At 35.4% G+C, this 14335-nt stretch overlaps 1 pseudogene; it reads right to left on the bottom strand.

Moving 5' to 3' along the window:
* Positions 1-5345: 5345 nt before the first annotated feature.
* Positions 5346-7597, bottom strand: LOC143593462 (exocyst complex component EXO70B1 pseudogene; annotated as a pseudogene).
* Between the last annotated feature and the right edge of the window lie 6738 nt (positions 7598-14335).

The raw sequence follows: 14335 nt of genomic DNA, 5'->3' as shown, positions 1-14335 counted from the left end.
AACGAGGTCTTCACTGATGTTGCCCAGACTCACCTTCTTGGAGTTGAAGCGGGTGATGAAGTCCAGTAAGGATTCATCCTCTTCTCTGACACAGTTGAGGATCGTCCACTGCTCCTCAGTGTGTTTCCTCTGTTGACTAAACTGTTGACTGAACTTGTTCTGGAAGTCTGCCCAGTCATAAATGTGGTGGACCGGTAAACGGTCGAACCATGCTCTGGCTGCTCCTACCAGAGTCATCTGGAACATGTAGCACCACGTGGGTTCCGTCCAGTTACTGACGGTTGCCCCCGCAATGAACCTGTTCAGATGGTCATCTGGGTCGGATAGACCATCGTATGTGCCAATGTTGGACATTTGTTTGGCACTCCTCGGGGCGATTGCTTCTGCAATGTCCCTTGCAAATTTTGACCTTCCTGCGTTTGTAGCAGTAGGTCTAAAGGCCTTGGAGAAGTCACGCTCGCTTTTTTCTGTGACTGGTTGGAATGCTTCCCCAAAATTCCTTTTTGGCTGGGGATCCGTTTCCTTACGCTTCCCTTTCGCCCTATGGCGAGGGTTCGCATCGGTGTCGGAGTCTTCCCCCTCGCCGTCTGAGTACTCGTACTCACTACTCATGTTGAGGTGCTGACGAGTACTACCGAATTCCTCAGCTTGTTGGACTGAACGCAAGCGTTCGTCCAACTCAGCCTGAAATTCTCTTTGACGTGCCTCGGCCCATGCCTTCACTTGATCAAGTGTTTGGCGAGGGGCTCGAGGTCGTTTTTCCAGCTGGGCATCAGTGAATCCCAGTGGAATATTTACTCCACTTGCCCCTACATGAGTGACTGGGGTAGTGTTCGTAAAATGTATTTCACTTGCCCCAGCTTGGGTGGCTGGGGTAGTGTTTGTAAATATTGTGTTGCCGGTGTTTACCCCAGTGGCTGGGGTTGTGGTTACCGGAATTTCTCTAGTCATCTTGGAAGTTTTGAAAAACTGGAGAAAGATGTAGTTCTAGCCTTATGCACGGATGGCGCCAATGAAGAAACACTAATCAACCCCGGGCAGATTACAGGTAATCTGGGGGCCAGGTAATGTTCCCCACGAAGGTTAGGTCCAGCAGAGTAGGTTGTACTTCCGGGAACCTGCAAAACAGACACCGTAAGCTCGTCACTGAGAAGGGGGGGCGTGAACAGGCGGGGTACTTCACCATTGGGAGGCTTTCCCTGCGTGTACAGCTTGCGTACTGCGCGTAAGATTCTATGAGCATGGTGGGTCCTGCGGGAGCAGATGGCCTTTGCGCAGACAACCCTGTTCAAGGTGAGTCTTGCGGGACCAACTGGTCTCTGCTGGGACCTACCTCTTCAATATACTTGTACGAATGTTCAAATTATGTTTAGGGTTTGTGTTACAAATAATACGTATGGCATACACATACAAGCATAAACTTCCGTGACTCAATTTAAGAATTTGTAATATATGTACTTGTATAGTTGTATTTTAATATAGCTGAGCACGCAGAAGGGTTTAACGTCGTTTTATGGAATCTCTAATAATTAACACACCAATTAGAAACAACTCTATGCAATCCATGAGATGATATTCTATTTCATCTATAGAATTAGTTAAATTAACTAATGATTCGTATCTAAATTGAACCATTATATTTGGGAAATCAGGGAGATTAGAATATTAATTCAATTTGTATATTTATATTGCTTGGGTTGTTTGTTAACCTGAGACAAACTCATGATGACATAAGACCGGAATGTTAAATCAAAAGTTCAATTAAATTTGGTGTTTGGTAAATGAAGATGAGGATCATTTTGTATCATAGAAAGTATTATTCCCCTATTAAAGATAAAATTCGAGAAGATGGTCGACAAGGACTAAATTGAGTTAGGTTATCGTCGGTTAATTACACTACAAGAAAGCAGACCTTTGCGGGCGGCGCCTCCTATTAGTGGCGGAAGCCCCCAATCCATGTCATTTCTCATCAAGATGTTATCCAATATGTGTAAAAACGTTGTATGATGGTTTTGTTAATAAGTTGTTTACGTTGTATGAGAGTCTCGTTTGAAGCAGACTCTCTATCCTCAAGAATAAATATAAGATTAGTCTTCATCTCACCTTTTTTTGACTCTACCAATAACTTCATTATGGATAAGATTTGATACGGATGCTGTTGTTGTAGTAAACCGTCTAGAAATACTATATATTTTGAAACTATTCCATTTTATAACCCATATTTTGAAACTCACATTTGAGGGATAAGTTTCCATTGCTAATTATTTAGTGACTCCTTATTTAACATATTATATATATTGAGTTGAATAATGAGTGGTTTGATTGGATGGCTCGAAGTCCTATGGTCGATCTGTTTCCAGCAAGGCATGTATATATTAGCAAATCTTTTTTCAGAGATTTAATAATTTAAAAAGAATTAGAAAAAATCAGAAGCTGGTAAGAACCAAGATTCAAGAATCTGAAGTTGGAGATGTTATGAGGAGTCACGAGTTTCTATTGTTAGTTTAGTATTTATCAGATTTGCTCCGTGTTTCCAGACATTAAGCTTTTGCAATTTATTGCATCAGATATCTTTTCTTAATTAATAGAAACTTATAAAATATATGTAACTTAATTGCTTCAAGTTGGCATATAGGTATATTGAGTTCAAATCGATATGAAGAGCTAATGTAGTACAGTGTATATTACACATATGACAACGGATCGGTGGGGATCATTAAAGGCATTATCTGCTATTCAATGGCCATAAATTGTTAAAGCTTCCATAAAAGCTAGACTAAGCAATAAAGTACCTCGTATTTTTCCTTCCGCCTCGGGCTGTCTCGCGATACCTTCTACAGCTTGACCCGCAGCAGTACCTTGACCAACTCCAGGTCCAATAGAAGCAAGCCCTACAGCCAATCCAGCAGCAATAATGGAAGCGGCAGAAATCAGTGGATTCATGATAAGTTCCTCGTACAAAAAAAAATGGTTAATGATACATTCAACCAATGAACTATGACTTAATTATTCCATTGCTACGATTCATCCAGTCGAAGTAACTACGAACTTCGAATTCAAGTAATAACATTATTGAATTAATAACATTATTGAATCATCAAAATGACTTTGATATCTCTTTTTTAGTTTCTCTCGATAAATTATTTGTGAATCCATACAACTTTAGTTTTTCCGTTTTTTTTGTCCCGAATCGCTCTTTGAATTCTTCGATTTTTTGATTGACTTAATCCGTTTATTCATTCAACTCACAGTCACAGATGAGACAGAAGGACTTCTATAGAATCCCCATCTACATTCACATTCGATTAGTAGGGAAAATTAGATATATATTTAGCTCGTATATAACTAGTCAATATCTAATATCACATATACATGTCTTTTTTCCACAATGTAAACCAACTCTTTCAATTCAATTTGATAAGGATGCGTCTAGCCCTTGACAAGGGTTAACTTATAGCCATTCAATTCCATATACTTAGTTCGACCTACCCTCTACGAACCTTTTATGAACCCCGCTTTTTATCAATTATTAGGTTTTGATGCGCTACTATCAAAAAATTATATAATAAAACACAAACTTACATAATACTTAAAATAACTCTAGTTAAACATTAGTAAAAAGAAAGTCTTGTAACGCACTAGCACTCATTGCCCATCGTGATAAAACATTTAAACGTCTCATGTCCGATGGACATGGACAACACCAACAACGCAAACACATGCAAACTATATAGTCTAACGTCAATGTAAGTGTAACAACAAATCTGATCATTGTTATAAAGTGACCAATATAATTGTAACTGATCTAACGAAGTCTATAATATCGATATAAGCTTGCTAGCATTTTAAAGTGGAATGATTTAACTGAAAGCAAAAATGTTTTATGTCTACTAACATTCCATATGGGAATGATTGTCATTTGTCATTGATTGATATGGCTGGAAATACACTACTTACATGCTGTTGGGTCGTGGTCTGCCAAAATTGTGAGCTTAATAGAAACTGGGCCGGAATACTACTTTGGGCTAAGACACTATTGGGCCGCACCTGGACAGGAGAATAAAACTGGGGTCCGACCACCCTAGTAAAACATTTTGGCTTGGTACGGTTTGAAATTAAATGCATTAAATTAAGTTTCTTGTTTGATGGTAATAAGTAAACGATGATATGGTATTATAAACTGATGTGAGTGCTCAATGAAATGCCTAAACAATTTGAATTTCTTTTATAAACTAACGTTAAAAGATATTATTTTGTGCAACCAAAGATTTTGCAATGATATTATGAAAATGAAGTATTTCTCTCTAATGGTTAAAAAGGATAGTTTCGTTTATCGGTAACAGGTTAAACCGCAATGTTTTAGTCTCCAGCGGGTCAAACGGGTATTTCCCCCCTCTCGCCGGTGGGTATTATGGCGAACGGGTCAAATATGTATGTTTTCGTTTTTACATGTTTTCAGAATTTGAAAACATAATTTATAGTTTTTCACTTTAAATGTTAATTGACTTAATCTTGTCATTTGTTTGGGACTCTTAATTTAAAGATGCTAATTAATATCTTGTACCGATAGTCCAAGAATTATTTTATGATATATGCTTTGACGATATCATTTATATATTATTTTTAAAACATCTAGGAAGGTTGGTAAATCAAGTTGTATAATAAGTACAAAGTTTTTCATTTTCGTGGTGAGATCATTTTATTGATTTCTCCAAAAATGAAACATTTGAACCAACCATTTCCTTATAAAAGTTTTGGATAAACTTTAAAGAGCTTTCACCTAGCTTATTAACTTTATTGAAAGGTATATACTTTAAACTTTAAAGTCATCAAATGCTTAGTTTAAGTTTAAATTAAATCAAGTAGCCTTAACATTGATGATCCGGTGTAAACTTGAGATTTGCGCATTGTCATGAACTCATGTCTATTTTACAGCTTTTACCAAGACATGATGAATTGATGATCGAACCATCAACCCTGCATTGACCACTTTACACCAATAATTCTAAATTTCTCGCATTACCCCTGTGACTCCGATTTAAAAGATATGTGTTCAAGTAAGCCAACTCCACAAATGTATAATTTGTACACATAAGTTTAGCAAAAACAACAAATTTATGTAACGTGTAATATGCTCTAACACATGTCAAAGGTCGACCAAAAACCCAACCACGTGATTTCGACATTCCAAAAGTCTTACCAATGCCCATCAAAGTTTCTAACCCAACCATTTGACTTTGACCTCTCAATAGCCATAGCAATGTCCATCTAACCATCATTAACTTGATAATCCCTTTTGTTAACTCTTCAATCTTACATAATATTATCATTCAATCTTAGATTCAAAAAATGCAACACAAGTTTGATAATCTTTGTTCAAGAACCAACCAAGCCATAGATAGATCAACACTAACTAGATACAAATGACCATAACCTAGTAAACAAATAACCCATAAATCTAACACCAAAACATTGTGTACAATTACAGACAACAATATCTTACAAGACAATCCAACACTAACTCAAATCAATCATACTCACTTCCGACCAGATCCCGCTACTGCAGTCGATTGAAATAAATCATCAATCCGAGCTTCAACATCTTCAACACCAAACTTAACATGTTTATCCGCATACTTCCCGATATCTTGAACACTATTAAACCTCCCAAGAAAGTTCCTATAAGCGGGAAGCAAAGTACCCGCAACCGAAACCTTCAACTCTTCCCTCAATTGTTCATCAAACACAACCCATGTAGATTGAGTTCTACAAATCTCAACAAACTGCGAATTGAAAAGCTTAAGCTTTTCTTTCAACACTTTCGAAGCAAGATTCGAATTCGAAGACAGGTTACCGTTGTCAAGCTTCAAAGTGTTTAGAATCTTATGCCATGATGCCCTTTGATAATTTGCATGATGTTGTCTCACTTTCGATTTCTCCACTCGAACCCAATCGTCTCCGAGAAGAGAACCGAGCTCATCGTCTTTAACCTTTTGCACAATGTACCTCCCATTGTTCATCATGAACACAGACGCTAACGCAGGGTCTCGATACGCCTTCGATTTCGACTCCAAATTGCTCTCGAGAACTTCCATTATCCACGCAAGTTGAACCGACAACGAAGACGACGAGCCAGTCCCTGACTGGTCAACATTATCATCAAGAACTTCTATTAAAGTCGGTCTAGAACACGCAGCACGAAGGTAATTCATCACGTAACGAGCGATCGGGTGAAGACCGCCACCAGGGACTGCAGCCTTAGCCGGATCACGCCGAATCAAGTTCTCTAACTCAACAAAAATGCCCCTAATCGATTCACCTAACCTATTACAAACCGCAACCGCTTCATTCCTTATAAACAAACAATAATGCCCCGAAAACAAAAGATGAAACTCCGGTACCAACGCGTTCACCGCATCATACACATCAAGTATCTTAAACAACCGTTCGGGCGACCTACTCCCCATCGCAATTCCATTAGCGAAATTAAGCAGCTCCATAACCGAAACCCGACACGTATCCATAAACGAAAGATCCGCAGCCGCAGCCGCCGTGACAGACGACGAACCGAACACTAATTCACATAAGCGCTGCTCGCTCGGATAAAACACTCTAACTGCCATATTAATTGTTTTAATCCACTTCTCAATCTCATCATCATTGTTTTGTAACCCTAACCCTAGAAACCCTAATCTCGAAACGCTTTCGGCTATAAATTCTCTCCGGCGAGTACTGTAAGCTAGCGAACACTCCTTCCAGTAACCGGCTGCAATCATCCGGTTCGATATATCGTGTAGGTTTTTCACCGTACCGGACGATAATGCATCAATCGTGATATTATAATCCGTCACCGGACGCGCCACCGGAACAATGACGTCAGCGTCCACCTCATCAAATCCGTCATCGGAATCCGAAACACCGTAGCCACCGCCGTCGTGAACTCCGGCGGAGTTACCGGAATCTTCAATCAACCGTTTAAACTCTTCCTCAAGCCTAAACACACACCGCCGGAGCAAATCCTCAGCTCGATCTAGACACGACGTGACGTCAGCATCGTCGGAGACAACGCTCCACTCATGAATCACGGTAATCAGCTCGTCAACGGAAGCTAAAAACAAGGAGTCGCCGGAGTTTGACCATATCGGTTGGTCAACGGTCAGGTATTTAGAAACCCTCCGGTCAATGGTTTTCAACGTCTGGTCGAGTGACACCGCGCCGTCGAAGTCAAGGCTTCCGGTGAGTTTTTCTTTGAATCTGCCGTCGAAGTTGGAGAAGATTTGGAGGATGTCGTCGGTGACGGCGGTGTCGGTGTAGCCTAGGGTTTTGGCGATGTGACGGGCGACGGCGATGAGCTTGTCTTCGTTGGTTTCAGACATGATTTGATTATGGAATTGGGTTTGTGAGAGTGATGAGTAATTATATATGTTTTAAGGCATATAATCTGGGTTATGAATGATGTTAGAATTGGATGGAGATTTGTATAGATTTAAAAATGAATTAGAAAATGTTAACGCGGTTGAAGAACAGTGAAGGGTGTGTGGGGGCTGGTTGGCGGCGGTGTGTATGGGAAGGAGGGAGGAAGGAGACCAATTTGGAAACCTAATAATAAACAAACAATGAGGTATAGACTCTTATTTTATGTCCAACTTTATTTTATTTTGTTTTACGGCTACTCGTACGTTGTTAGGGGTGTGTAAAGTCGGTTCAATTCGCTTATGAAAGATTGATTATAATTAATCAGTTGGTTATGGGTCAGTTTCGGTTACTTGTCCGATGTAATTTTGTGATTTTTTTCCTTTTGTTTTAGTTAAGATTAGTTTGTTTATGGTGTTTGAAGCTCATATGTGTAGTTTTGAAGCTATGTTGTAAATAGTTGCTAATATGGAGTATAAAGTGAAATGTTTGAAGATGGATAAAGAGGTATAAAAGATTGTAGTGGAGTTATAAAGACATTAAAAGTCGGTGGAAAACATAACATACAAGGTTCGGTTTGTTAAAGTCGGTTCACGAAGACATTAAAAGTAACCATAACGGGTTATCTTAGTTATGGTTCAATTTTTGCTTACACCTATCACGTGTTGTAATTGACAAAGCATTATTCAAGGTATAGGTATTGGTATCGCTAGCCAAAAGCCCTTTGGTGTAACAACATGGATTAAGGTTTATTTCATAAGTGTTTAGCTTGTAGGGAATACTTATGAAAGTTATATGCCGGGTGTTTATATGATTATTTACAAGGAATATAAGAGCAATAACAATAGTCGATTTTTAGACGTTTTTTTAGAAGAGCATTGCACAAAGGAAAGATGGAATAGTGATGCTCTTGTATAAGAACAACATGTCGCGGGTTTTGTGAGTGAATTCAAGAAATTGGTGGAGCATTTTGAAGTTGTTTTGTCGTAAGATGGGAAAACCCCGTGCAAGATGGGCATGTGATTATGTAGAGCCGGTTTTAAATCCTTCTATTTGGGATGGTCTGTACAACTAAAATGATTAACATGAAAATATGTGAAAAAAAAACGGGTTGAAATAATAATGTAAAACGAGTCAACTTCCTTGTGTGATACTCAAAATCAGCTCATTCGAATATCATAACACGCTAGCATCTAAAGTGAAGCTTGTTTAATAAACAATCACAAACCCAAACCTTTACATACAAAACTTAATTAGTCTCATGAGCCCTTATCTATAAAAAGATTGTCTAGGAAGATATATGCCATGAATCAAACATATTTACATCTCAGTATTAACTTCTAACTCACTGTTCATTAAATTTTGATGTCTTGTTACTAGTATCCGACTAATCGCATCAAATAATCTTCTTGTTACGTTTGTCTAGGAATAAGTTTAATCTTTAACTACTTGAAAAAAAGGTTGGATTCATCTATCTTAATCTATCCTATATAATAAAGGAAACCATTTTTGCCAGCTGTCATCTTCATATTCTTCCAAAATCTCATTTTCCCGCTCATTTTCCATCTCCCTTTCCACGGGTATCAATAGCCATTTCTTTTGCCCTTCAACAACCTATTCCTATATCTACTCCATAATAAACAAATCCCCTTCTAATTTTCAGGCTCGTCTAATCGAACCCTACCCATTTTCAATTTGCTAGCCCATGTTCTCTATACCATCGATACATTTTCTTTTAGCCCTACTCTCAATTAAACAAAGCGGCTACACTCTCCGATTCTCTTAGCGATCTCAGGAATCGATTCGCAAACATCATTGTTTTTCTTGCTTTGATCTTCGTAGGGCAAGTGTAGTGATCTGAATTTCATAAATGATTAGGTTTGTTGTTTAACTTCAACCAGATTATGTTTTTAATAGGGTTCAGTCACTTATGGCATAAATTGAATAGGGTTTTATAGATTATGTTTTACTGCAAATGCTAATGTGATTTTGTATCTCGAAGAACATTTGAGTTTTATCATTTACTGCTAAGGCTTTGAAATTGGATGGTTGGTTTTTTGTTAAAATGCAACTAACCATGTAACTGATTTATCTAATCAGATCATTTTGTTTATTGTTTACTACTAACAAACTAACTAACCATGGTTTACTTGTAGGGGTAACTCTTAACAAAGATGCTGCTCAGATGTCAGCTCGCTGAGATTTTTGTAGAAATAAAATGCTATACATAGGTAGTTTATTTGTGCCCTATGCATATATCTCTATGTACTTAATTCGACTTTTTTTCACATTGTTATATAATTAGTTAATATTTAAATTGTTTTTGATTTCACAGGATGGGCACATGTGACCTTAAACGTTGATCTTACAAAACCAGTTTCTTGAAACAAATGTTTGTATTCATACTATTTGCAAGGGATCGTTCACTATGGTTTTAATTTGTAGCAACAATTTGTGCTTTTGCAAAGAAGCAAATGCCACAATGCTTTTGGTCTTTAAGGAAACAACATATAAAACATTATCAGAATGGAATAGTGGTTTTAAAACTGTAACCCCTCAAGCTCATTGGGGATTCTGGATAAAAATTCCTCTTTTTGTGAAAAGAAGCACCGTTTGTGGTTAATTATTGACATTAGCAGATATCTGGTAAAAAAAAATGATGACATTAGCAGATATCTGGTAAAAAAATGATTTTGTTCATTTCTTTGAAGTGTATTAAGTTACTTCTAGCAGTATTATAGTTATAGATGAGGTTACACGATTTATAAACAATATCCATGTCATGTATGACGTCATTATAGATAGTAATCTAACGAGTTGTTTGTTTATTTATCTGCTAGATGAATAAGAAATTACACAAAAAAGACTCCAATTTATCTTTTGGCTCCTGATGGATTTACACTAAATATCATGCATTATATATTTGTTAAGCTGTGATAATTTTCTATGTGCAGTCTATGTCATTGCTTTTCAAAGTAAATGTGATTATTTAGGCATATTTTAAGTGTTTGAACTTGAGTATCTAAGTTATTATTATTATTATTATTATTATTATTATTATTATTATTATTATTGTGTCATTTAAAGAACATCTTTATGTATATTTCATTGTATCAATTATTCAAACCGTGTAATACACGGATAACTAACGTAGTTTAATATAAATAAAGACGACTTTGACTATGTAAACCATATTAAGATAGTGAAATAAATATATTTTGATTAATTAGAGTGTAAAATTAGAACGTAACTTATTTATTTAAATTGTGCATTGAGTTTATCTTGTAATAAACTTACATACTCATTATCTAACGTAATTAGTCACGCAAAAATAATAATAAACTGTTGATTAAATTCAGCAAACTATAAATCAGTCGAATCACGTCAAGCAACTCTCTATGTGGCATTGGTAATACTCAAGTTTTTTCCACTTATCTGTTAATTCAAACGAAATCCTCAATTCCTTGATACATTTCAAGATTCAACATGTAGGTTTCAAGTAATAATAGTGTGGTGTGGTCCTTGTGACTTGCTTTGTATTTGTATACACCATTTCATCAAGTGTGGCATGTGAAAACGATAAGATGCATTTATTTTTCAAAAATCATGAGAGGCCCGTTAATCTGGTACCACATCTTCGTTTCATGCTTTGATCAATCCATTACGAGGTTTCACAAGTGTTATCATTGATAAGCACCCATTCCTAAATTCCCACCACCCGTCTTACACGTCCGAACAGAATCAACAGATAATGATAATGATGTTTTTTTTCTAAATAGAATGAGAATAAGTTGATTTTACCATTGTGATTAGTTAGTTATGTTCATTTAATAAGTGTTTTACGTTGTACGATTATAGTTATAAATTTGTTACGTTAAAAGGTATGTTTAAGAGTATTAAATGCGTTAAACTTAGACAAATGATATTATATGTTTATGAAAATTTTATCTTATTCTCTATGTTCAATCAATAGAATCTGTCACTGCTCATGAAACTAAAATATTTTAAATATCGGAATTTATTTTATTTCTTTAATGCTAGCTTCATAAAGTTAAAGCACGACGGTGCCTTTAAGAAACAACGAGACAAAGCAGTCAAAATTGAAGAAAATCCAATCAATAGAAAGCAATCACAAGCAACTTTATAGAAATATCAAATATATTTTATATATATTTTTTTTTGAAAGACAATATATTTTATATTTTTAATTCTAACAATTTGAAGGAACTTCAGTTTTTCACTTTTTTTTATTATACTTACGAAATTAATTTGGTTTAGTAGTATCAACGATTTTTTTTATTTTATTTGTTTAGTTCAATTTTAAGATATTAGTTAATTATTATTTCAAAACGTATGAAATAAAAAATTTAAAAGAAATTGTTAACGCGAAAATGAAAGGAAATCACCATATATGAAAGGCATAAATAATATAATTTACGAAGTTTTGAAAACTCTTATCTTATAAGTTTTGACGGTTTTACAACATACCAAATATGAAATTAAAATGGAAAAATGTGGTAACAAAATCAAAATTTAAAAATGACAACAAATTTAAGTCATGTACTAACCTAAAACTTAAAATTCGAAGTAAAGGTTGTAGCAAAGCTCTGCAACAGAAGTATAAAGAACTAACATCAAGAATGGTAATGAAGCATGCTTAAAAAGAACAAAGATGAAGAAACTAAAGAATGAAATCAAGCAAAAGCATCTAGTAAAGAATATAATCACAACAGAATACTCTAATTTGCTTCTTACTATAATCATATTTTCGCCACTTGAGTTAAACGCCATTATTAATGTTTAACTTGAGATGACATGTTAAAATTTTAAACATTCATATTAAGGTAGTAAATACATAAAGACATTGGTTTTATATTACTTTTCTCTATAGAATGAAGAACTCACATGCTCTAACATTTAAATTAATATAGTTTAAAAAGAATTGGTTAATTTTACATGTATACTAGTTAAATAGTCATTCTAGTGATTCAGTGATAATAATAATAATAATAATAATAATAATAATAATAATAAAATAATATTTGAGGTGGATATTTTTAGAAACTAACAATAAAGTAGCATTAAAAAGTATAATAATCGTATTTTCTAATGTAACATGACTTGTAGACAAAATGGTCACTTCCAAAGTTTGTTGGTTCTTTCATGTGTCTATTAGTGACTAGTGAGTCTTCCTATTCCCTCACTTGGTTGGACTTATTTAGGTTAGGTACATTCTACTTCCTCTTAGCTTCTTTCCTTTCTTCTTATTTCATTTATTTTATAAATGTTTTTTTAATCTGCGTACGGTCACACATCACCTTTGAAGAAGCAGGAAGTCCATCACACGAAACCCTGAATTGTCTTCTTTTGCTTTTATACATTTGTAACCTAAGAAAGCTAGAAAGCAAGTTCACGAGGTTTTCAGTTTTCACCAACCTACCTAGTTCAGATAAGGTCAGTTCATCGTAGTTAATGAAACCAAAAATTTGTTGGTTTACGGTTTACCGGGTAAGTCTAATCTAATTTTCAAAATACTTACAATGTGAATCACTACTAATTATGATTTTAATTTTTATGTGTACACCAAAATTTTGTTTGCATCTTTCACTTAGAAGACATAGTATTATTAAATACCACTCGCTTGGTTCAGTTTTTGCCAAAGTATATCTTATGAGGGTTTACAGACAACCCTCTGTTCTCCCCGTTTGCCCCTAGTCAGGTGGCTTTCTCCCTCCCTTCACTGACACCTTTGAGTTCCCACCTCACGCCTCACAAGCTCCATCCACGGGTGTTCGTTTCCACATATTTCACTCGTCAAATTTTTCTTTACATAAAGAGTAATGGAACTTTATTTTTGTTTTAAGCTAAAAATGCCTATTGAAAGCATTCAATTTTGGAAGCATTGCATAAAAAAAAAATCATACTAGTATTTGCAAAGTTTTATTGCCTGATTAAGCCATTCTAATTAGTAAGATTAAATAATTATTATAATTGTTAGGTGATTATCTAGGGAGCATTTGTACAATTGGATATTTAAGTGTAAATATATTTATTTTAAAACGTTGTAGGAAATTGTTGGGAAAATGGCTTATTGGAAAGTAAAACAAAGTGCAACCAACCAAAGATGATATGCAGCAAATTATAAATTTTAGGTTGAAGGTCAATATCAATAAACCTCAAGTGTTACATATAAAAATTGTGTGGCGAAGAAAACTATGAAAAGGTCACAAAAGATATATCGACCGGTTTGAAATATTTGATACCGTATAACTCGTAATCTCTTAAGATTCTGAATACTTGCCTCTTTCCTCATGAGCTAACCTCATATGAACCATTCATTTAACCATTATATTTTAAGAAAATGAAGAAATTCGCAAGAAAATTCATATGAAAAACAAACTTATAAGAAAAGTCATATGAAGAACATGCTCGCAAGGAGAAAAAAAGCTAACATTTTGCAATTTGGAAGTTGATCGCCTACTTGTAGATTCCCTTTGATGTGCAGTATCCACTTTTGACGAGGGAAGTTCGAGACTATGATTTTAACAAAAATATGATGACAATATTCCATCCTTTTAAAGTGATTGTCAATAGGCAATAACTTAAAATAAAGCTATTTGTTTATACATTGAAATAAAACTTCGTGGGCTCTGGTTTTGAGTATGGACATGCCCAATACATGCTAAACTAATATTAGGTTAAGTCTTCTCCTTCCTCCTTTCTCTCTTTCTTTCTGTAACTTCACTAACGCGATGACTGGAAAAACGAGTCAAAGTTTCACTTGTGGTTCTGCGGAAGCTCATCACCCTTCTGATTTCGAAATTACACAGGAGTCGGTGTCAAAATTTCACAGTGGTCAGTTGGAATCTTAACACTATAATAGCATTATTTTTTTTTTCACAGGAGTCGGCCGACCCCCTAT

The sequence above is a fragment of the Bidens hawaiensis genome, unplaced genomic scaffold (genome assembly GCF_021521415.1).
Source record: "Bidens hawaiensis isolate Kalapana, Puna unplaced genomic scaffold, B.hawaiensis_p1.1 tig00001685_1, whole genome shotgun sequence".
NCBI lineage: Eukaryota > Viridiplantae > Streptophyta > Magnoliopsida > Asterales > Asteraceae > Bidens > Bidens hawaiensis.
Note: the sequence above shows the minus strand (reverse complement) of the source record. Positions and strands in the feature narration are given on the sequence as shown.